The sequence below is a fragment of the Salmo trutta genome, chromosome 6 (genome assembly GCF_901001165.1).
Source record: "Salmo trutta chromosome 6, fSalTru1.1, whole genome shotgun sequence".
Taxonomy (NCBI): Eukaryota; Metazoa; Chordata; class Actinopteri; order Salmoniformes; family Salmonidae; genus Salmo; species Salmo trutta.
In genome coordinates this window covers 49,596,424-49,602,985 of record NC_042962.1, presented here as the reverse complement: position 1 = coordinate 49,602,985, position 6,562 = coordinate 49,596,424, and positions in this window count along the sequence as shown.

Below are 6,562 nucleotides of genomic sequence, written 5' to 3'. Positions count from 1 at the left end.
AGACTGCCGGCAGAGAGGAGACTGCCTGCAGAGAGGAGACTGCCGGCAGAGAGGAGACTGCCGGCAGAGAGGAGACTGCCTGCAGAGAGGAGACTGCCTGCAGAGAGGAGACTGCCTGCAGAGAGGAGACTGCCTGCAGAGAGGAGACTGCCTGCAGAGAGGAGACTGCCGGCAGAGAGGAGACTGCCTGCAGAGAGGAGACTGCCGGCAGAGAGGAGACTGCCTGCAGAGAGGAGACTGCCTGCAGAGAGGAGACTGCCGGCAGAGAGGAGACTGCCTGCAGAGAGGAGACTGCCTGCAGAGAGGAGACTGCCTGCAGAGAGGAGACTGCCGGCAGAGAGGAGACTGCCTGCAGAGAGGAGACTGCCGGCAGAGAGGAGACTGCCTGCAGAGAGGAGACTGCCGGCAGAGAGGAGACTGCCTGCAGAGAGGAGACTGCCTGCAGAGAGGAGACTGCCTGCAGAGAGGAGACTGCCTGCAGAGAGGAGACTGCCTGCAGAGAGGAGACTGCCTGCAGAGAGGAGACTGCCGGCAGAGAGGAGACTGCCGGCAGAGAGGAGACTGCCTGCAGAGAGGAGACTGCCTGCAGAGAGGAGACTGCCTGCAGAGAGGAGACTGCCTGCAGAGAGGAGACTGCCTGCAGAGAGGAGACTGCCGGCAGAGAGGAGACTGCCTGCAGAGAGGAGACTGCCTGCAGAGAGGAGACTGCCTGCAGAGAGGAGAGACTGCCTGCAGAGAGGAGACTGCCTGCAGAGAGGAGACTGCCGGCAGAGAGGAGACTGCCTGCAGAGAGGAGACTGCCTGCAGAGAGGAGACGGCCTGCAGAGAGGAGACGGCCTGCAGAGAGGAGACTGCCGGCAGAGAGGAGACTGCCGGCAGAGAGGAGACGGCCTGCAGAGAGGAGACGGCCTGCAGAGAGGACACCCCAGCACTGGATCACTCCTGTGAAATCAACAGCAGGAGACAGAGAGGGTAAAACACCGTCAGAAACACTTGATGACACATCTAAGCTCTTTATCTCACACAGCAGCACTTATAATTAACATATTTTGATGTAAAAAAAATACATGAACGCATTAACTCACAGGAAGGATTCGGATGCTTGTGCGTCCATGGATTGCACCATGCAGTATGTCAAAGCTGCCAGTACATGCATTTCAACTAGTTTAATTCTAGCTTTAAATAGACAGGTAGGACAGCAATTACTTGTGGGCCTTTTCACATGTGATTTTTCCCCTGCAGAGAGGTAGAAAGGCCTTGCAGCGGTGAGTGCTTCCTCCCCCAGCCCTGGCCCGATGGCAAAGCGCTGGAAGGCTGAGGTGACAGACTCCGGTCGGAGCCCAACAGTCCTCCTCCAACGCCCCAATTTCCTGCCAAATCACAGAGACAGGTTCTGTGTATTTCCTGTTTGGACAGGAGAGTGGGTAATGGTCCTCCTGGCACGCAGAGCAATCATAGCTGCCATGGTAACCTTGATGGGCAGAGCATGAGCGAGAAGGCTTTTATACAGGCCCAAGAGGAAGACATGGGAGCTTTACCATTGTGTAGTTGGACCATGGGGGACAGTGGGGGGCGAAAGCTTGGCACTGGAGCTCCACAGGGCAGTGGGTCTTTACAGAAGCAAAGGGCTTCTATCTAACTCATTTATGTGCTGGCACACACACACACACACACACACACACACACACACACACACACACACACACACACACACACACACACACACACACACACACACACACACACAGTCAGTTATATGCAGCCAAGGCGAATGGCACAGTGTGTTATTCATGCACCTATGAAGTTAGATGTCACTTCCTGTCCAGAAAGTGTGTTGATTTGGAGGGCCATCTCAGCTCTCCAATGAGGATTTCTCTTGGATCTCTTCAACCAGAGCTACTCAGAACTATTGAAACTGAGAGGACGCGTTATGTACCCCCTCAATGTGATCCAATTCTAGAACAGAAATACAACACATACACAGAGCATGATTGCAAACAGTCACATGATCTGTCCTCACATCTCAGGACACCAGGGAACGTTTTAAAAATGTATATATCAAAAAAGATCTAATATCCTGTAGGAGCCTATGCACGTCGGGGCTTTATATCAGCGGTGAGGTGTTGTGCTGAGTCTGCACTCTGAGGGGATGTTCCTCATACCGCTGCCTGCTTGTCTCAGTCTCAGGCCCTATAAACATCACAGCCACAGGATTACAAGACTCTTTACCACACCTCACTAACTGGGACTGGTGCCAAGGGGGTAGCCAGCTAGCACAGAACCAAAATTTGTTAGCTGGGATGGCTGATGTTGATGTTTACAGTCACCAGGACTGGACTTTTTTATTCTGTTCCTGATTAGACCGGATTCAATTGAATAATAAGACCCCAACCTTATTGAGTAATGTACATCAGCTCAATCTTAAGCTGTAATCAATGATTGTAGCATTGGGAATGGCTCCAACTGCCAAACGTCTGTTCAAAGGTGTCCATGTGAACATCAAACAGTTTGGCAAGTGGGTTAATGTTCAACCAACGAGGAGAGGAAAATGGCGAGAACTTATCTGTCTAGTTTGTTATGGGGTTCTGTTTGAACTCATTCAACTGCGTGGGGTCCCTTAACAGTGGTGATCTCTGTGCTATAAAGGACACAGCTGTTGTCTTCAGCCCTTTCCACAACACAACTTCTGCTGTATTATCCACAGTCTCTCACCGCTAAAGCCCGGCATGTGTTTATCTAACACTCACAGCTTATGGCTTTGTTCTCCTGGCTGCAGTGACACAAACCACAATGTCACATTTTCCGATGCTGATCAAAGCTGTGATTATGTTACCAGAGGACCGGGCAGGAGTCATGTGCTGGAGCTGTCACGGCAAAAAGACGATGGAATACTAAAGTGCTTCACCACATCGTCATAAAAGCCTTTGATGGTGGGTGTTTCACGCAAATCACAACAAAAGCATGAGATCGGTATAAAAGCTTAAGAAACATGCATTTGTTAAAAAGCTTAGTGGAAGCACTTAGTCATTATGATGCAGATTGAGAACAGCATGAGAATAGGCTACATTCACGCACACTGTCCTGCACGAGTAGGCTATGCACACGGTCCTGCACGAGTAGGCTATGCACAGGTCCTGCACGAGTAGGCTATGCACACGGTCCTGCACGAGTAGGCTATGCACACGGTCCTGCACGAGTAGGCTATGCATACTGTCCTGCATGAGTAGGCTATGCATACTGTCCTGCACGAGTAGGCTATGCACACTGTCCTGCACGAGTAGGCTATGCACACTGTCCTGCTGTCAGGCTGTGGGTAACTGGTGCATGGAATCAGGCGCAGGAGAGCAGAGATGAGTGTACAAGGTAATTTATTCCATGAACAGCACCAGTATAAAACAAATACTAAAGGTGCGTGAAATTACCGGTCACTCGTAAATAATGGGCGTAATAACGAACCCGGGAAACAATACCAGCCAACAAGTAATGACCTGAACATGGCGGTGGGAGATTCTGTCACGGTTGTCGTAAGGAGAAGCGGACCAAAGTGCAGCATGTGTCATTCCACATTTTATTTACACTGTAAAACTATGCAATACATAAATACACTGAATGACAAAAACAACAAACCGTGACGCAGAGGTGAACCATACACTGACTCAAAGATAATCTCCCACAAACCCAGGTGGAAAAAAAAACTACTTAAGTATGATCTCCAATTAGAGACAACAAGGACCAGCTGCCTCTAATTGGAGATCATCCCAAACAAAACCCCAACATAGAAATACAAAACTAGAACCTGAACATAGAAATAGAAAACATAGAAGAAGAAAAACTGTCACGCCCTGACCTACTCTACCATAGAAAATAACATATTTCTATGGTCAGGACGTGACAGTACCCCCCTCCAAAGGTGCAGACTCCGACCGCACCTAAACATAAACAACAACCCCCCCCAAAAAAAAGAAAAGAAGAGGGCAGTGTGGGTAACTATTGTCTATGGCGGCTCTGGTGCAGTACACCTTCTCACCCCGCGGATCCTCCCACAGAGGAGGCGGCTCCGGTTCGGGGCGTAACCCCCGCTCCACCCCCGCTCCACCCGCTGATCCCTCTGCTTCTGTGCCACCGGACCGTGGATCGTCGTCGGAGGAACCGGACTGTATATCATCGCTGGAGCTTCTGGACTGCAGACCGCCGCTGGAGGTTCCGGACTGCAGACCGCCGCTGGAGATTCCGGACTGTAGACCGCCGCTGGAGGTCCGGGCTGCAGGCCGCCGCTGGAGGGTCCGGACTGGGGAACGTCGCTGGAGGGTCTGGACTGGGGAACGTCGCCGGAGGGTCTGGACTGGGGAACGTCGCCGGAGGGTCCGAACTGGGGAACGTCGCCGGAGGGTCCTGAACTGGGGAACGTCGCTGGAGGGTACGGACTGTAGGCCGTCTCAGGAGGTTCCGGACTGTAGGCCGTCTCAGGAGGTTCCGGACTGTAGACCGTCTCAGGAGGTTCCGGACTGTAGGCCGTCTCAGGAGGTTCCGGACTGTAAAACGTCGCCGGAAGCTCTGGACTGGGAACTGTCGCAGGAAGCTCTGGACTGGGAACTGTCACCGGAAGCTCTGGACTGGGAATTGTCGCCGGAAGCTCTGGACTGGGAATTGTCGCCGGAAGCTCTGGACTAGGAACTGTCGCCGGAAGCTCTGGACTGGGAATGCGTACTGGAGGCCTGATGTGTGGGGCTGGCACAGGTTGCGCCAGACTAGTAACACGCACCTCAGGGCGAGTGAGGGGAGCAGGCACAAGACACCCCTGACTGGGCAGGCGCACTGGAGGCCTGATGCGTGGGGCTGGCACAGGTGGCGCCAGACTGGTAACACGCACCTCAGGGCAAGTGCGAGGAGCAGGCACAGGGCGAACCAGGCTGAATAGACTCACTGGAGGCCGGGTACGTGGGGCAGGCACAGGATATACTGGGCCGTGAAGAGGCGCACTGGAGATCTCGAGCGTAGAGCTGGCACAACCCGTTCTGGTTGGATGCTCAACCTAGCTTGACAAATGCGGGGCGCAGATCGCACCGGCCTGTGAATGCACACTGGCGACACAGTGTGCATCACCGCATAACACGATGCTTGCTTCGTCACTCGCTCCCCACGGTAAGCACGGGGGGTTGGCTCAGGTCTCCAACCTGACTCTGCCAATCTCCCCGTGTAATCCCCCCAATTTTTTGGGGGGGCTGCCTCTCGCACTTGCCTCGTGGTTGATATAGTGCCTCGTAGTATCGCTGCTCAGCTCTCGCTGCCTCAATTTCCTCTTTAGGACGGCGATACTCCCTAGCCTGCTTCCAGGGTCCTTTCCCGTCCAATATCTCCTCCCAAGTCCATTTGTCCTGCTGACCACGCTGCTTGGTCCTTTGGTGGTGAGAGATTCTGTCACGGTTGTCGTAAGGAGAAGCGGACCAAAGTGCAGCGTGTGTCGTTCCACATTTTATTTACACTGTGAAACTATGTAATACATAAATAAACTGAATGACAAAAACAACAAATCGTGACGCAGAGGTGAAACATACACTGACTGAAAGATAATCTCCCACAAACCCAGGTGGAAAAAAACCCTACTTAAATATGATCTCCAATTAGAGACAACGAGGACCAGCTGCCTCTAATTGGAGATCATCCCAAACAAAACCCCAACATAAAAATACAAAACTAGAACCTGAACATAGAAATAGAAAACATAGGAAAAAAAAACCTGTCTCGCCCTGACCTACTCTACCATAGAAAATAACATCTTTCTATGGTCAGGACGTGACACACGCACACAAACATGGGGGAAACAGAGGGTTAAATAATGAACATGTAATTGGGGAATAGAAACCAGGTGTGTAGAAAACAAAGACAAAACAAATGGAAAATGAAAAATGGATTGGCGATGGCTAGAAAGCCGGTGACGTCGACCGCCGATCGCCTCCCGAACAAGGAGAGGGACCGACTTTGGCGGAAGTCGTGACACCTGCATGAGTAGGCTATGCACACTGTCCTGCACGAGTAGGCTATGCACACTGTCCTGCACGAGTAGGCTATGCACATTGTCCTGCACGAGTAGGCTATGCACACTGTCCTGCACGAGTAGGCTATGCACATTCTCCTGCATGAGTAGGCTATGCACACTGTCCTGCACAAGTAGGCTATGCACACGGTTCTGCACGAGTAGGCTATGCACACGGTATCCCTAGCTGCGTCCTCAGAGCATGTGCAGACCAGCTGGCTGGAGTGTTTACGGACATATTCAATCTCTCCCTATCCCAGTTTGTTGTCCCCACTTGCTTCAAGATGAACTGAACTAAATGAATATCACCCCGTAGCACTCACTTCTGTCATCATGAAATGCTTTGAGAGGCTAGTTAAGGATCATATCATCTCTACCTTACCTGGCACTCTAGACCCACTTTAGCAGGGAGAACAGGCCGGCCTGTTCTCCCCGCTACCATCCAGAAGGCGAGGTCAGTACAGGTGCATCAAAGCTGGGACCAAGAGACTTAAAAACAGTTTCTATCTCAAAGCCATCAGACTGTTA